General features: G+C 36.4%; 1 long non-coding RNA gene across 1 annotated transcript in view; it reads right to left on the bottom strand.

Annotated features, from left to right (window-relative positions):
* The window catches only part of LOC113266161 (uncharacterized), a 454,130-nt gene that overhangs the window by 373,955 nt on the left and 60,853 nt on the right, over window positions 1-19,322 (bottom strand). The gene's annotated exons all lie outside the window — the stretch shown is intronic.

The following is a 19,322-nucleotide window of genomic DNA, read 5'->3' as shown; positions in this document are numbered from 1 at the left end:
GCAATAGTAAATCCTTCCTTATCAGTAATTAATGTAAATGTAAATGGATTAAATTCCCATCAATGACATAAATTGGCTGAATGGATTTTTTTAAAAGATCAAATTATATACTGATTACAAGAGACTCATTTTATTTTTTTTATTTATATTCAATTAGCCACATATAGTACATCACTAGTTTCAGATGTAGAGTTCAATAATTCATCAGTTGCATGTAACACCCAGTGCTCATCACATCATGTGCCCTCCCTAATGTGCATCACCAAGTTACCTCATCCACCCACCTCCCCCCCAGCAACCCTCAGTTTGTTTCCTATAGTTAAGAGTCTCCCATGGTTTATCTCCCTCTCTGATGACTTTCCATTCAGTTTTCCCTCCCTTCCCCTATGATCCTCTGCACTGTTTCTTATATTCCACATATGAGTGAAACTATATGATAATTGTCTTTCTCTGATTGGCTTATTTCACTCACCATAATACCCTCCAGTTCCATCCATGTCAATGTAAATGGTAAGTATTCATCCTTTCTGATGGTTGAGTAATATTCCATTATATATATATATATGTACCACATCTTTATCCATTCATCTGTAAATGGACATCTTGGCTCTTTCCATATTTTGGCTATTGTGGACATTGCTGCTATAAACATCAGGATGCACGTGCTGCATCAGATCATTACATTTTTAACAAGAGACTCATTTTAGATACAAGGACACACATAAGCTGAAAGTAAAAGGATTAACAAAAAAATCCATGCAAATGGCAAACAAAGAAAGCAGGAGTGTCTATAATAACATCAGACAAAACATACTTCAAATCAAAAGCTGTTAACAAGAGACCAAGAACGACATTATACAAAAGTTGACCAAGAAGATATAACAATTCTAAATATCCATGCACCAAATCTCAGAGCTCCTAAATGCATAAAGCAAAGACAGATAGAAGGGAGAATGCACAGCAATACCCCACTTTCAATAATGTATAGAACCACCAGACAGAAAATCAATAAGGAAACACTGGACTAAAATACATGTTAGAACAGATGAATCCAGGATACAAAAAGAACATTCCATCCAACAGCAGCAGAATGTTCTTCTCAAATGAACACAGATCCTTCTCCAAGACAGACCATAGTAGGCCACAAAACAAGTCTTAACAAATTCAAGAAGATTGTAATCATACAAGTATCTTTTCCAATCATAATGAAATTAAACTAGAAATCAATAGCACAAGGAAAACTGTAAAATCCACATATATGGAAATTAACACATTCTTAAATAACCAATTAGTCAAAGAAGAAATCATGAGGGAAATTAGAAAATACCTTCACACAAATGAAAAAGCAAAACTTATGCAGTGACAGCAGTGCTGAAGTTTATAGATATAAATGCATGCATTAAAAAATATATATCTCAAGTCAACAACCTGGTTTAAACACCTCAAGAAACTAGAAAAAAGAAGAACAAACTAAACCCAAAATTAGCAGAAGGAAGAATAAAATAAAGTTTGGAGCAGAGATAAACAAAATAAAAGAACAGAAAATCAAAGGACAAAATTAACAAAAGAGCTGGTTTTTAAAAATAACAAAACTGACAGACTATTAGCTAGATTAACTAAAAAAAAGAGAAGACTCAAATAACTAAAATGATAAGCAAAAGAGGAACATTACCACAGATGCCACAGAAACAAAAAGGATTATAAGAGAATACTATGAACAACTGTACTCTAAGAAACTGAATAACCTAGACCAAATTAATAAATTCCTAGAAACACAACCCACAAAAACTGAATCATGAAGAAACAGAAAATGTGAACAGAAAGTAATGAGTAAGGAGATCTAATTGGTAATTAAGGAGTCCAAACAAAGAAAAGTCAAAGACCAGATGACTTTACTGTAGGACTTTGTCAAACATGTAAGAATTAACACCATTTCTATTCAACATGGTACTGGAAGTCCTAACCAGAGCAATTGGGCAAGAAAAAGAAATACAAGGCATCCAAATCAGAAAGAAAGAAGTAAAACTCTCACTTGCATTTGTAGATGACATGAGTATATACAAAAAACCCTAAAGACTCCACCAAAAAGCTGGTAAAACTAACAAATAAATTCAGTAAACTTTTGGATACAAAATTAATTTTCAAAAATCTGTTGCATTTCTATACACTAGTAGTCAATTATCAGAATGAAAATTTTAGAAAACAATCTCATTTATGACTGTATCAAAAAGAAAAAAAATCTAGAAATAAATGTAACCAAGGAGATAAAAAACCTATACACTGAAAACTGTAAGACATTAAGAAAAAAAACTGAAGAAGACACAAATAGATGAAAAGGCATTCTGTGCTCATGGATTGGAAAATTAATATTTTAAAATGTCCATACAACCCAAAGCAATCTACAGATTCAATACAATTCCTATCAAAATTTCAATGGCATTTTTCATAGAACTAGAACAAACAATCCTAAAATTTATGTAGAACCATAAGAGACCCCAAATAGCAAAAGCAATCTTGAGAAAGAACAATGCTGGAGGTATTATACTCACTGATTTCAAACCACATTACAAAGCTATAATAACTAAAACATTATGGTATTGGCACAAAAATAGACACATGGATCAACAGAATAGAAAAGAGAGCCCAGAAATAAACCCATGCATATATGGTCAACTAACTTATGACAAAAGCCAAGAATACACAAGGGGAAAGGAAAAGTCTCTTTAATAAACGGTGTTAGGAAAACTGGACAGCCACATGCAAAAGAATAAAACTGGATCACTGTCTTACACCATACACAAAAATTAACTCAAAACAGATTAAACAACTTCATATAAGATCTGAAATCATAAAGCTCCTAGAAGAAAACATATGCAGCTATAAAGCTCCTTGACATTGGTCTTGGCAATGATTTTTTTGAATTTGATACCCAACAGTTCAGTGTTGCTGGAACATATGTGGATAGGAGTGGTTGGTGAGAAAGAAAATTGTGCAAAAGATACATCACTGAGGACCTTATGATCCTACGTTTGGGTTTTAATCCACAATTGAAAGAGAACTACATAAGAGTTTTAAGCAAGAGAGTTTTGCATTTTAGGACAATAATTCTGGTGGCAATAGGAAAGGTAAATTGAGACAGAAGAAGTCGAGAATGGAAACTGTTGTTCTCTCTCCAAAATAGATGATGCAAGTCTGAACTTGGGCAGTGGGAAAGGAGAAAATGGGATGGTTTCCAGAGATATTTATGAGACAGGAGTTGATGGCTGTGGAATATGAGACAAAACGGAAAACTAAGGATGAACTTCAAGTTTCTCTAAAGGAAAAAGAAAAAAAAATTGGCTCAAAAGGAAAAAGGCACAAAAGTGAGAAAAACCTGCTAAAGAAGGAATAGATTCTCTTGTCCCATCCCCAAAAGAACTTTTTCTTTTCCCTAAAATTACTGAAACAAATTTCTATAGAGACACTTTAAATTTAATTATAAAGCTGAAAAACCTAGAACATTAAAATCTAATCAGATATACCTTTACCAAGTTTTCACTGACTTTTAAATAAGCAGTTAAATAAAACTACTAACATCTAGGCTTATATGTGCCTAAACGAATCATACAGGTTTCATTTTTCTTTAGCACTTAGGAAAGGTTTCCACTTTTAAATGGGAAGGAAAATCTAATTTGAGAATATTTCCTTTCCTCAAATAGTAGTCTAGTACCTAATTATTTTTTAAAGTGATGATAGAAAAGTTAATCACATTATCTCAATGGTAACCATTTCTCAGGCTTACAACACAACCACATCCCAACTGGATGTTCACAATCTCTGAAAGGACGCTGCCCTCTTCAGCATTTATTTTCCTTCTAAAGAAACTTATGCAAAGGACCTGAGTGGCCAAGTGATGGGAAGAACAAATACAGCTGTCCAATTTATAGTGAAGTAATCCACTTTTATGTAATTGAGGCAAGAGGATTTTCCTATTGAAGTATCAAGATAATTATCAAATCTCAGCTTTAATTGTCCCAGTGAAGAACTGGTCTAAAGAAACAAGCTCTTAGAAATTCCGAAAGCAGTTTCCTGTACATTTTGTAACTTGAAGAGGAAGACTTTGCAATCCAAGTAGCACTTTCTGCAACAGAGTAGAAGAACGTTAGGAGGAATAATACAACAACAAACAAGGAAGGCATGGTTTCTGGTCAGAAAGCAATCAGGAATAAATAGAATTATCTTTAATTTAATCGGATATAGAAGAGAACACAGACAAGACTTATTACATAGGCACAAGTAAAAAGAAATATTATAATAATATTCTGAACACTGAATCTGAAATTGGACAAGGACAAGGTGGAAAAACTTTGCAGGCAAGTGAAAACACTGTGAAATCCTCTCCCATCTCCCTTTACGACTTGGAGTATGACCATTTTAGAGCAGAAAGGTCTAAATTCCCAGATTTAGAGGTGCTTTTTTGATCTAGCTTAGTGAATGAGGGCATTGCTTTTCTTAGTCTAGCTTAATGTATGATGACATCCCTGCTTTCCCCCCACATCCCTTTCCAGTTTAGCCTTTTGCAGCCCTAAAAAGGACCTACATTCCCTTCAGGCTTGCAAACTCTAGACACCATGTGATCTTCAGAACTTTTTCCCATTGCCTGGCATCAAGGCATCCTTGCCAACAATTCCTCCATCTCCTTTGGGAAACTTTCTCTTTCATGGGGTACAGTCTTGGTGGAACTGTAATCAAGGTGCCCTACCTTCAACCTTTGATGAAATTCAAAGTCCCTAAAGAGTCCCTCTGAAAGGTGAGATTCTTCTTCTAACTACCACCCCATGGTCTGGGGGTGCAGCCTTTCGGATTCCTTGTCCTAGTTCTTCAATCTCCCATATGTTCACTTTAGTTATAGCACCATGTTTCTGAGCTGAGTTTTCCACACTTTCCATCCATCCCAGAGACTGAGATCCTTCCCAACCAAAAAAAAAAAAAAAAAAAAAAAAAAAAAGGTTCTTTTGCTTAAGATGACTAAAACTGGTTTCTTCTACTTGCAACCCAAACACACTGAAAGGCTCATAACATACTGTTTATCATTTTTAAACTTTTCTATTCAATCTAAACTAAACCCAGAACACAATTATGGTTATAGAAGAGACTCTTAATGGTAATAACCTGGAATGCACAGAAGATAGTGTTGCAAGACATTACCACACTTCCAAAGAGCTCTATAAAATACATCTTCCTTAACAGCAAAGGATTCAAGCAGATTGAAGAGGATCAGGAAACCCGATGGTGCTGGGGGTTCCCAATTAGATGAAACTGTTGTTTATCTTCTCAGCATTAAATTATACCTAAGTCTCTCAACATCAGATAAACTTAAATTATCCCTTAGCCTCCTAGGCAGAGTTCCTATACTGAACTTAATTTCCCTTAGCCTTTTCCTGGCAGCTTTTACTTGTCTTCCCTGAGCATCTCAGGGGATGGTTTCGACAGGCAGGGCAGAGCATCCCTGAGAAACCCAGCCGAGTTTTATCAACTGGCAAGAGCATATACCCTTTTTCAATTAACTCACATTCCTTATAGACTAATAATAATTCACTCTGAGCAGGTGTACTGTGTTTTTATTACACAATATTTCCGTCACTGCATAGCTGCGTATCCTTAGATGCCCCAGACTGGAGCCAGGTTTCTCCTAGCAGCAGGTGAAAGGCAGAAATAAGGAGGAAAAAAAAGTACAATTGTTAATATCCTTCTCCCACATTAATAGGAATTAAAATTCTAACTAAAATTTAAGAGAATATAAGAAATAGCAGTGAAACAAATTAACAAAATAAACCATTTGAAGAACTAAAGTCATTATAATATTTAAATAATGAGAGGGGAAATGAAGAGATAAAGTTAATTATATCTTTTCATTTGAAGTTAAATGTTGTATTAGTGTTCTATTTCTGCATGACAACTTCTTACAAATTTATCAGTTTAAAACAACACAAATTCATTATCTCACAGTTTTCTGTGGGTCAGAAGTCTGGGCACTGGTTAACTAGATCGTCTGCTCTGGACCTCATCAGGCTGAAACCAAGGAGTCAGTCAGGGCTGCAATCACATCTGAGGCTTGGAGCTCTTTTCCAAATTCTCTAACTGTTGGCAGAATTATTATCTTGCAGTTTGACTCAAGTCCCCGATTTCCTGCTACTGTCGCTCGCCACAGCTAGGTCCTACCCAGATGGCTTTCTTCTCTCAAAATATGACAGCTTTCTTCTTTAAGTCTGCTAGGAGAATCTTTTTTTTTTTTTTTTTTTTTGAAAGACCTGGTCCCTTTTTTTAAGGGCTCATCTGAATAGGTCACATAGGATAATCTTTGCATTAACTAAAAGTCAACTGACTAATAACCTCATCATTAGAGCAACAGCCCATAATATTCACAGGCACCACCAACTCCCAAGGGAAAAGGCCTATACAAGGCATGCAAATCACAGAGAGAATCTTTGAAGCCATGTTTGAATTCTTCCTAGCACAACAGTCAAGATCTAAAGTAGGTAAATCAAAATACAGAGGAACAAGCATACTATCCAAGCTTACATTTAGACATTTTACAATTAAAAAAAAAAAAAAAGAGTTAAACACAAGCTGCTTTTCAGAAATGGATCTGGGCAGGAAGGAAAATTGTTGCTTTTTATCAAATGCTTTTATGTAGTATTTGATTTTTTTAACCCTACACATACATTATCCCGATAAAAGCAAAGGAAAAGGAAAAGGAAAGTTCATTAACGAATTATATGGTTTATTTTTCCTTTGTGTGTCATCTAAAGCTGTGAACATCCCTAACTTCTTGACATAACTCTTTCCTGTTTTTCATAAATTTCACACTAATTGGTTCTTTTCATTTTATTTTATATTACACAAGAAATACTGTTATTGTTAAAAATTAGAAACCACAGATGGGACAGTGGAAAAATCCCACCTTCACAGGCTCATTTTCCTATACTCCTCTTGGTGTTCAAGTTAGTCTGCATTGACTCTAGACTTATTTTCTTAATCCTCCTCTTACGCTCCCTGGATGACTTCGTCCATTCCTATGGCTTCAAGTATCTTCTCTGTACTTAGAGTCTTGACCTCGCTACCTCCCTCTTGAGTTCCACACACATATTTTTAATTTTTTAGATGTTTCCAACTACTTAATGGACTAGCATCCCAAATCTATTAAGTCCAAAATTTATTATTTGCTACCGCCAAGCCTTCTCCTATTTCCTCTATCAGTTGATAGTATAACCATTCACTCAGTCTTTCAAACTATAAATTTGCCATCTTTCACACCTGCCTATTCCTCACCATTCATGGTCACCAAGTCCTCTTGACTATACTTCAGACTCCTTCCACATCTGACACTATCTCACCATCACCACTGCCACCCCTTGGCCAACCCTCATTTTTCTTACTTCCATCTACCAATCTCCCACCTTCTAATCTATCTTCCATGCCCCCAGGGGTCATCTTCCTAAAAGCCAAATTTGACTATACCGCTTGCTGATTGGAAACTTTCTTTCTCCCTAATTTCCTTCAAAATAAAGTCCAATCCAACTCTCATCCTCATCTTCATTAGCTCCTCATCCCTCCCCTGATGCTCCTTCTCACCACTCTCCCATGCAAACACAATCTATCTTCTAGCCGTACTGAATTTCTCACCATTTGATAAATATGCCATGTTCCCTTATAATTACTTAATTCTACTCATGTAATCTTATCTGGCTAAAATGTTCTAGCCTCATATCCATCAACTCTTTTTCCTCCCTTGTCCTCCTCCCTCTCACCTTCCTGCACACTGCTTCCTATAGCAAACTTCTCACCATTTTATGAATACACCTGCTCTTTGACAATCCTGTGTCTTTTCACATATTTTTCTCCCTACATGGGATGCATTTATCAAACTCCTACTGACTTTTCAAGACCCAGCTCAAATTCTGCCTCCTCTAGCAGAGATTTCCTCATCTCCTTACAGAAAAACTTATTCCCTTAACTCACAACATACAATTCTTAATATGATTACTGTATTTTTCATTATTATCTCACTTATTACCCTCCTCACTCAACCAAGACCATCTTCAGAATAGATAACCTCTATTACTTCTATCTATATCATTAGTACCAAATATAATTCCTAGCACATACATAATTTTATAAAACAAAATTAATTTGCACATATACGGCCAGTTGATTTATGAAAAAGGAGACAATATGGTGCGTACCCATTTGAAAAAGTGAATCTTTTCCTTACCTCACACCACATACAAAAACTGATTCCAGATGAATTATAAAGCTAAATGTGATTTAAAAATTAAGTTTCCAAGATAAATTTGGAATACATCTCCTTTTTTAAGATTTTATTTTTAAGTAATTACCACACCCAATGCGGGGCTTGAGTTCACAACCCTGAGATCAAGAGTGGCATGCTCTAGTGACTAAGCAAGGCAGGCACTCCCTGGAATACATCTCTATGACCTTGGAGCAAGCAAAGATTTCTTAAACAGGATACAGAATGTGTTAATTATAAAAGAAACGATTGCTAAATTGAACTACATAAAAATTAAGACCTTCTGGTCATCAAAAGACACAACTAAGAAAATGAAACAGCAAGTCACAGGGTGGAAAAGATATTGGCAACACATCCACCTAACAAAGAACTTGCACCAACTATAAATCAATTTCTTATAAAAAGAAAACAGACAACCAATAGGAAAAAATATGAGCAAATGCTTCAAAGAAGAATATAATAACCTATATAGATACAGAAGGGTATTCAATTTCATTAGTCATCAGAGAAATGCAAATCAAACTCACAAATGAGATATCAAACTATAAATGTTACCTTATAAGATGAAAAGGTCATTGCAGATGTGATGAAGTTAAGGATCCTGAGATGGAAAGATCATCCTGGATTATTCAAGTGGACCCTAAATGCCATTACATGTATCCTTAAAAGAGGGAGACTTGAGGGGCACCTGTGTGACTCAGATTGTTAAGCGTCTGCCTTTGGCTCAGGTCATGATCCCAGGGTCCTGGGATCGAGCCCCACATCTGGCTCCTGGCTCAGTGGGGAGTCTGCTTCTCCCTCTCCCTCTGCCTCTCCCCCTGCTCATGTGCTCTCTCTCTCTCTCTCTCTGTATCTGTCTGTCTCAAATAAATAAATAAAATCTTAAAAAGAAAAAAGAGGGAGACTTGACTACACACAGAAGAGAAGTATATAAAGACAGAGCAGAGAGATTTGAAGATGCTGGCCTTGAAGACTGGAGATGTGGCTGCAAGCCAGAGAATCCTCACAGCCACCAGAAGCTGGAAGAGGCAAAGAATGTATTCTCTCCTAGATCTTCCAGAGGGAATGTCACCCTGCCAACACCTTAATTTCAGCCCAATGATAAAAGACTTTGGACTTCAGGCCTCCAGAATTGTAAAACAATAAACTTCTGATGTTTCAAGCCACCAAGTTTGTGGTAATTTATTACAACAGCTGTGAGAAAATAATATAGGTGCTACATATCAACCCCATCTCTATTTAACAACACTGTTAAACACTGAAAATTGTGTAATAGCTCTAGAAATAATACCCTTTTCTCAAATTTGTCCACTAAGTGCATTTTCCTAATTTCCCAATTGATTGTGGCATCTTATGTAAGATAGAGACATTCACAGCAAATGGCAAGATATGACAAGTATGGAATATAATGCTACATGGCACATCACAAGGATCTTAAAAAATACGTTTGTTGCAATGTTTCTAGTTCCAAAGTACCTTTTGTCTGCTAAGGGCTGGGCTTTAATACTACCTAAAACTTCAAATGGTGTTAAATATGACATATAAACCTTCTAGCTCAAAAACTCAGAGAGTATAAAGGGCACTTATTTAATCGATTAAGGTTATTTAAAATTTAAGTATACACGGACACACTGAGATTTCAGAAAGTTCTCAAATAAAACTTAAGTTCCTTATAGTAATTCATTAATCCACTTATCTTCAAACAAATGCTTCAGCTAATTATAGCATACTGTATTCTCAGTGAATATATCCCAATTCACCCAATAGACTATTCAATGCATACTTACCAGGTACGAATACATACAAAGCAATGTGCTACTTGCTGATGTCAGGAGGTAGAGGAGTAAGCCACAGCTAACAAAAACTTTTCAGTACTGATTCCCACTGTATAGAAGAAACTATAAGCAATAAAATAAACCCACAGGAAAATAAGAAATATAACTAACTACATTTATTACAAGATTGTTTTTCTAAGTGCTATAAGAATTTTAGGCAAAAAGGTTAGAGTTTAGAAAAAGGAGAAATTTCTATACAGCTAGGATGGGAAGAGGGAGAAGGCAATGAAAATGGTTCACAGAAAATGTAGCCCTTGAATGATCTATCGTGCCAAAATGAACAGTCCCAGTGGTGAGAACAGCATACACAAGTACAGAGGTGATAAAGTGCCACATGTCCAAATTGCTGTACAGAGATCACTTTGCCTGGGACATAACTCTGCATTAAAAAAAAAAGATAGATAGATAGATAGATAGATAAAGAAACAAATAGTAAAAGCCTTAAATGCCAGGCTAAGGTGGCTGGATTTTGTCTATTAGCCAGGAAAACCCACAAGCAGTTCTAAAGCAAAGGAATGATAAGATTAGGGATTAGGAAGAGAAGATGGGGGGGTGGGGATATTCAGGTTCTAGCTCTGCCACTTACACTAATCTCAGGCAAAATTACTTGTCCTCCTGGAGCTGTCTTTATTGCTATAAATGGAGACAAATGAAATAACGGCATTGTAGGATTGCTGTGAAGGTCAAAAATAAATAAGGAATGTAACAGTACTGTATAAACTTTAAAACAGGATAAGTAAAAGGTATAAAATACAAAGTTCATGGTTACATTGATAATCCAGGCAGAGTTAGTAAGGGCCTGAGTATCAGCTGGGAATGCAGGGACCAGCTGCATATCTCGGAGTCTGCCAAAATTATTCAAACTATCCAATCCTAAACTTGCTCAGCTGCTTGCTCTGTCTTTCCCATTTCTTGCCACAAAAACCACAATAATGGATCTAACCCATGCTTTCGCCTCACACTTTCTGCATCCTGACATGCTCCCCCCACCGCCGCCATCCTTCCCCATATGGCCCTGCATTGCACTGAATGCCTCTTCTTCTTGCAAACTGTAACAAACTATTTTTTCAGTGGCAATCTTCTCTCATCTATTGGCCGCACTACATCTGAATTTTGAGTATGAGAAACAAACTGAGGGCTTCAGAGGGGAGGTGGTGGGGGAATGGTATAGACTGGTGATGGGTAGTAAGGAGGGCACATATTGCATGGCGCACTGGGTGTTATACGCAACTAATGAATCATCGAACTTTACATCAGAAACCAGGGATGTATGTATGGTGACTAACATAATATAATAAAAAAACATTAAAATAAAAAAAAATCCTGGGTATATTTGTAAAAAGTCGTGGAAGTTTTACGAAGAAAAATAATCAGGGAAGGGGGTTAAGGAATGCTGGGTGGTCAGGGCAGTCAGGAAAGGCCTTTCTGATAAGAAGATATCTGTTCAGAAGCCTGAACAGCCCTGAAAATATCAGGGCAAGCACATTACAGGTAGAAGAAACAAGTGCAAAGGAACCGGGAAAAAATTAGGAAGTCAGAATAGTGGAATACTATGACGAAGGAGGAAACAATATCAAACGTGTAATGGGGGGAAGGAAGCAGATTCTGTAGGGCTTGGGCAACATTAGTAAGGATTTTGTCTTTTACACTGAATAAGAGAGGAAACGACCAAGGGTCTTCAGAGAAGAGTGATATGATACGATCATGTTTAAAAGCACCACTCCGGCTGCAGTGTGGAGAATATATGGGTAAAGGAGGAAGCAGGGTCTCCATTAGGATGTTTTTGTAGTAATCCAGACAAAAGGTGATGGTAACTTGTACCAAAGACTCCAAGATGACTCCAGGTAAAGGAACTGGTGGTTGAAGCAAAGGACTGAAGGAAGGATTTTCACTCTGGATTTTTTTTTTAATATAAACCATGTGAATACTGTGCCTGTCCAAAAAAAGTTAAAGTTTGTGTAAATTCCATATACTCCATTATACTAGTTTTCCGTTTCTTCAGCTTCATATCTTCAAAGCCAAAAGATTGTCATGATTAAGGCATAAGCTTTCATAGACATGTGAAAAGTTCTATTAACCAAAAGAAAACCCTATCATGGCAGTTAAGTGGGGTTTTACTTAATACACTCAGATTAATTTTTAGAGCACTGAACAAATAGATTTTGTTATGTCCTCCAACATACAAAAATAGTTTTATACTTGGAAACATTTGTGATAAAACTTTCACTATAGTCATTTTAATAATAATTGAAAATGTTTATAATTGAATGTTCTATAATTTGCAATAATCTTCTTCCCCAAAGTATACTCTATTCTCTTGTCTATACTGCCTATCTACGATGAGGATTCATATAATTCAATATTTCAACTTTTTCAAGCATATAATCTAGCTCAATATTATTAGGATGTTATTGATATTCTATAATCAAAATAAACTTATACATGAATTTCCACACTTACACGATTATTTCAATTGCCACTTGAGATAAATATTATTCAAATCCTAAGTGTGGATATAAATATTGGAAATACTGGAACTTCGAAGAATTTTTAAACCTTAAGACTATATTCATTAAAAGAGTTTTTACATGTCGCTATCTTTGTTACCTTAAACTTAAATTACTTCCACCAGCAGGTTTTGAATAATCTTACTAATTTTTGCAGATTCCCTAAGTGAGGTAAATATAGCTATTAATTTGGAAATACATGCAATCTACAAAGTATCATAATCTGAATAAATCAAGATAAATATCTAAACTTCAGAAAAGATTTGTGATAATTTTAAGACTTGAAAGCTTACTTATAATCAATTGTTTAGAATGATTCATAACTATTTGTTATAGGGTGAACTTCAATCTGCAATGAAGAATGCACAACTATTAAAAACTCAAGTTGGCAAATTATCTCATAACGAATGGAAAGTGATATCAACTGTAAATATATGTCACAAGGATCATGTATGATTTTAATAGAGACGTTAGAAAAAAACAAAAAAACAAACAAAAACAAAAACAAAAAAAAACCCTGAACAGTAGGTATTAACATATTAAGACAGCACAAGTTTGTGTCAACTATATAGGACCCAGAAAATAATGTCTAAATATCCACAAGTGCATTTACAATATAATTCTATGAACACTAACTTCCTCAAATAACCACTTATACTACTCTATAACCGCTTATACTACTCTAAACATACAGTATTTGAACTTTTTGGTTTGAGCATCCCTTTGCCCTCTTAAAGATTATGGAAGACCGCATAAACAAAAGAGCTTCTATTTGTATCAATCATTACCATGTTAGAAATTAAAACTGAGGAAATACTGAAGTATGTATCAATTTACTTATTTAAAAATCATAATAAACTCATCATATGTTAACATTAGAGCAACTATGCCATCACATCATGTAGCCTCTGCAAAGGGGGAAAGAAGAGCCTTAGTATTATTATGGAAACAGTTTGACCTTGCAGACTCCCTAAAGACAAGAACTAGTTTGAAACTGCTGCTCCCTAGCCAGACTTAGCAAAAAGAAAAGAGAAAGGACCCAAATCGATAAAATCACAAACGAGGGAGTAGAAATAACAACTAACACCACAAAGATACAATTATAAAAGAATATTATGAAAAATTACATGCCCACACACTGGGCAATGTAGAAGAAATGGACAAATTCCTAGAAACATGCAAACTACCCAAACTGAACCAGGAAGAAATAGAAAATTTGAACAGACCTAAACCAGCAAAGAAATTGAATCAATAATCAAAAATCTCCCAACAAACAAAAGTCCTGGGCCAGACGGCTTCCCAGAGGAATTCTACCAGACATTTAAGGAGGAATTAATACCTATTCTTTGCAAACTGCTCCAAAAAATAGAAATGGAAGGAAATCTTCCAAACTCCTTCTACAAGGCCCCCACTACCTCAATTCCAAAGCCAGACAAAGACCCCACTAAAAAGGAGAATTACAGGCCACTATCCCTGATGAACGTGGATGCAGAAATTCTCAGTAACACTAGCAAATCAAATCCAACAGTACATTAAAAGAATCATTCACCACGATCAAGTGGGATTTATTCCTGGGCTGCGCGGGGATGGTTCAATATTCGCAAATCAATCAACGTAACACACCACATTAATAAAATAAAGGATAAGAACCATATGATCCTGTCAACAGATGCAGAAAAAGCATTTGACAAAATGCAGCATCCGTTCTTGATAAAATCCCTCAACAAAGTCGGGATAGATGGAACATACCTCAACATCATAAAGGCCGTAAGCGAAAGACCCACAGCTAGTATCATCCTCGATGGGGAATAACTGTGAGCTTTTCCTCTATGGTCAGGAACAAGACAGGGATGTCCACTCTCACCATTACTAGTTAACGTAGTACTGGAAGTCCTAGTCTCAGCAGTCAGACAACAAAAAGAAATAAAAGGCATCCAAATCGGCAAGGAAGAAGTCAAACTTTCACTATTTCCAAACGACATGATAGTCTATGTACAAAACTGGAAAATGCCACCAAAAAATTGCTAGAACTGATACATGAGTTCAGCAAAGTTGCAGGATATAAAATCAATGTGCAGAAATCTGTTGCATTTCTAGACACCATTAATGAAGCAGCAGAAAAAGAAATCAAGGAATCAAAGACCATAAGGAATAAACCTAACTAAAGGGGTAAAAGATCCATACTCTGAGAACTACAGAACACTTACAAAAGCAACTAAAGAGGACACAAAGAAATGGGGAAAAATTCCATGCTCATGCATTAGAAGAACAAACGTTACAGTGTCTATACTACTCAACACAGTCTACACATTTAATGCAATCCCTATCAAAATACCATTTACACCAAAAATAGCATTTTTCACAGAACTCCAACAGTCCTAAAATCTGTATGGAACCAAATCAGACCCCAAATAGCCAAAGCAGTCTTCAAAAAGAAAAGAAGCAAAGCTGAAGACACCACAATTCTGGACTTCGAACTATAGTACAAAGCTGTAGCCATCAAGATAGTATGGTCCTGGCACAAATACAGACACACAGATCAATGGAACAGAATAGAGAACCCAGAAATGGACCCACAACTATAAGGTCAACTGATCTTCCACAAAGCAGGAAAGAATATCCAATGGAAAAAAGACAGTCTCTTCAACAAATGGTGTTGGGAAAACTGGACAGCCACATGCAGAAGAATGAACCTGGACGACTTACTTACACCATACACAAAAATAAATTCAAAATGGATGAAAGACCTACATGTGAGACAGGAAACCATCAAAATCCCAGAGGAGAACACAGACAGCACCCTCTTTGACCTCGGCCACACCAACTTCTTACCAGATGCATCTCCGGAGGCAAGGGAAACAAAACCAAAAATGAACTATTGGGACTTTATCAAGATAAAAAGCTTCTGTGCAGCAAAGGAAACAATCAACAAAACTAAAAGGCAGCCTACGGGATGGGAGAAGATATTTGCAAATGACCTATCTGAAGAAGGGTGGAGGTTCCTCTAAAAGTTAAAACATAGGCTTATCTTATGACCCAGCAATTGCACTACTAGGTATTTACCCAAAGAATACAAAAATACAGATTTGAAGGGCTACCTGCACCCCGATGTTTATAGCAGCATTATCAACAGTAACCAAACTGTGGAAAGAGCCCAAGTGTCCATCCATCAACTGATGAATGGATAAAGAAGAGGTGATATAGTGGCGCCTGGTTGGCTCAGTCGTTAAACGTCTGCCTTTGGCTCAGGGAGTGATCCCGGGGTCCTGGGATTGAGCCCTGCATCTGGCTCCCTGCTGGGAGCCTGCTTTTTCCTCTCCCACTCCCCCTGCTTGTGTTCCCTCTCTCGTTGGCTGTCTCTCTCTCTGTCAAATAAATAAATAAAATCTTAAAAAAAATAAAAGGTGAGATATATGTGTGTGTATGTATACACACACACACACACACACGATGGAATATTACTCTCTCTGTCTCTCTCTCTGTCAAATAAATAAAATCTTAAAAAAAAAGGTGAGATATATGTGTGTGTATGTATACACACACACACACACACGATGGAATATTACTCAGCTGTCAAAAAATTGAAACCTTGCCATTTGCAATGATGTGGATGGAGCTAGAGTGTATAATATTAAGTGAAATAAGTCAGTCAGAGAAAGACAAATACCATATCATTTCACTTATATGTGGAATTTATGAAACAGAACATATGCACATATAAGAAGGGGGGAAGAAAAAAGGAGAGAGGGAAACAAGCCTTAGGAAACTTTTTTTAAAAGATTTCATTTATTCATTTGAGAGAGAGAGAGAGAGACAGAGCATGAGCAGGGGGAGGGGCAGAGAGAGAGAGAGAAGCCGACTCCCCGATGAGCAGGGAGCCCGATGCAGGACTCAACCCCGTTAATTACATATCATGAGCTGAGCTGAAGGCAGACACTTAACCAACTGAGCAACCAAGTGCCCAAACAATAGAGAACAAACTGAGGGTTGATTGGGGGGGGGCGCTAGATGGGTGATGGGTACTAGAGACGGTACATGTGATGAGTACTGGGTATTGTATGCAAGTGATGAATCACTAAATTCTACTCCAGAAACCAACATTGCATTGTATGTTAACTAAGTAAAATTTAAATTAACAAGCAAGCAAACAAACAAACAAACAAAAAAAAAAACTGCTGCTCTAAATCTTTTGTTTATTGGTAGGAGAAGTTTAATTTGTCTATTTATCAAGAAAAAAATGCAGTTTTCAGAAGAATGAACAGTAACCATGCCAGTTCTTAGAGTTTTCACAAAGATCCCAGGCCCAATAACTAAAACAAGGAAGGTCTGCACATTCCAACCTGACACACAGTTCAAGTCCAAGGTCTGAAACAGCAACAACACAGCATGGATACTCTCATAAACAGAAGTAATGTTTGTGAAATGAAAATGGCCATCAGCAATTAGTTGACTGTGACAATGGTCTTAGTTTTAAAAATCAATTTAACGATTTCTTTATGACTGTTGAATTCACTAGAGTTAATTACATATCAGTACTGTAACTTATAAAAGTAATAAACTGTGCTTCTGTTCATCTTGTGTTGTTTAAATATCTCTCTATGTGCTAAAATTCCGAAGGAGAGTTAAATAAGCTCGTGACCTGGATCTGACAAAATAACTAATGAGGAACATTCATACAATACAGTGCACATGTGTGTGTGTGTGTGTGTATACACACACACACACACACGCACACAGCAAGTGGATATTTGTTTGGCATATATATTTGGCATATATAAATATGCATATATATTCACAAATTTCCTAGTCTCCTTATTTTGCCATGTTAATTTCCTCTTTTTAACCAAAATCAAAATATGAACATTGTTCTACAACTCAATGAATTTTAACACAGAATAACAGACATTTTAAATAATTTTTGATGTCTGTTTAGTGGATGTTTATCCACTATCAGTCTCTCCCCCACACTTTACTAGTACCCTAAATAATCCTGATTGATACAATCTGAATGAGCTTCAAACTGGCTAAAACCCAATAGAAATATAGCTGAGTTAACAAAAACAAAACCTAAATCCATTCTAAAACTAGAATGTAAGAATCTCAAGAGCAGAGATCTTCATCTATTTTTTTTTTTTTAAAGATTTTATTTATTTATGTGACAGAGAGACAGCCAGTGAGAGAGGGAACACAGCAGGGGGAGTGGAAGAGGAAGAAGCAGGCTCACAGCGGAGGAGCCTGATGTGGGACTCGATCCCGGCACGCCGGGATCACGCCCTGAGCCGAAGGCAGACGCTTTAACGACTGTGCTACCCAGGCGCCCCTTCATCTATTTTTTAACTGATGAATCTCGGACACTAGTGCAGAGCCTAACGCATAACAGGCATGCAATAAATGGTTATAGAATAAGTGAATGAATGAATAAAGATAATTATTATCTTAGCAGCATATACAACCACATTTACCAAAGTGAGTTATTTTTCCACATTTTCTAATGGAGACAACACAAAAGTGTCCAGGTTTAACAGTTTGGAAAGCTCGGTGTTATGTGGGCCAAACATAGCAAACTATTTCCTGTAAGTAAGAACCATCTCCCCAAATCTAGATTGCTATTATTCTCAACACTGTGAAAGTAACTAAAGTTATTCCTCTCCCCTCTGGGAGACTGCAAGATTGTTTGTTTATAATACAGTTGCCAAATAAAATATGTTTCTCCTATTTTTCAACAGTTCTAATAATCATGAATTGGACTAAAAGATATTTTTTAGGTTAATGATATGCTGTCGTTACAGGAATGAGCTGTTTAAATCAAAGCAGAATAGCCTTTACTATTTACAAAAGTAAATACAAGAGTTTGTTAAAGACAACATTTAAAGAATAAATTCCCTCAAGCCTTAACAACCTAAGATTTTATTTTCAACCTAGTTTTAATCAGTATATTTCTGCTTTCTAATTTCTGGTAATTTAAGAACACCCCTTTGCATTCAACGTCTGTCTCCTTTTCCTTCAACTGGGGTATTTTTGTTGCAAGAAACTACAGTCAATCCTGATTAGTCTAAACCAAAAGATAACCTTATTAATAGGATACTAGGATAGCTCACAGAATTCAAGAAAAATTTGAAAACATATACCAAGAAAGGGCAAGAGCGAAAGCAACTGGAGATCTCAAACATAAGGAGTTCACAGACTGTGTTTAAGTTACTATTCATCTGGGGCGCCTGGGTGGCTTAGTTGTTAAGCATCTGCCTTCCGCCCAGGCTCCTGGGATCGAGCCCCGCATCGGGCTCCCTGCTCTGCTGGAAGCCTGCTTCTTCCTCTCCCACTTCCCCTGCTTGGGTTCCCTCTCTCACTGGCTGTCTCTCTTTCTGTCAAATAAATAAATAAAATCTTTAAAAAAAAAAGTTACTATTGATCTGACCCAGCTCCTAAAACTTCTACTCTTTATGTCTCAATTCCAAATTTTAAATTCTAGAAAGGAAGAATCTGAGCAAGGTCAAATCAGATAAACCATCCTAGATAAGTCAGTTAGATAGGAAAGCAAGGTCAGTATATAGATGTAGTCACTGGGTACCCACTGCATGTATTGAAAATCATTCCAGGTAATGAGCAACTCTTCTGAGTTGGACGTTAGACAGTAATCACATGAGGTGTCCACCAGAGGTATCATCATAGACTTAACCACCTTTGCTCATT

The sequence above is a fragment of the Ursus arctos genome, unplaced genomic scaffold, assembly GCF_023065955.2.
Source record: "Ursus arctos isolate Adak ecotype North America unplaced genomic scaffold, UrsArc2.0 scaffold_37, whole genome shotgun sequence".
Taxonomy (NCBI): domain Eukaryota; kingdom Metazoa; phylum Chordata; class Mammalia; order Carnivora; family Ursidae; genus Ursus; species Ursus arctos.
Note: the sequence above shows the minus strand (reverse complement) of the source record. Positions and strands in the feature narration are given on the sequence as shown.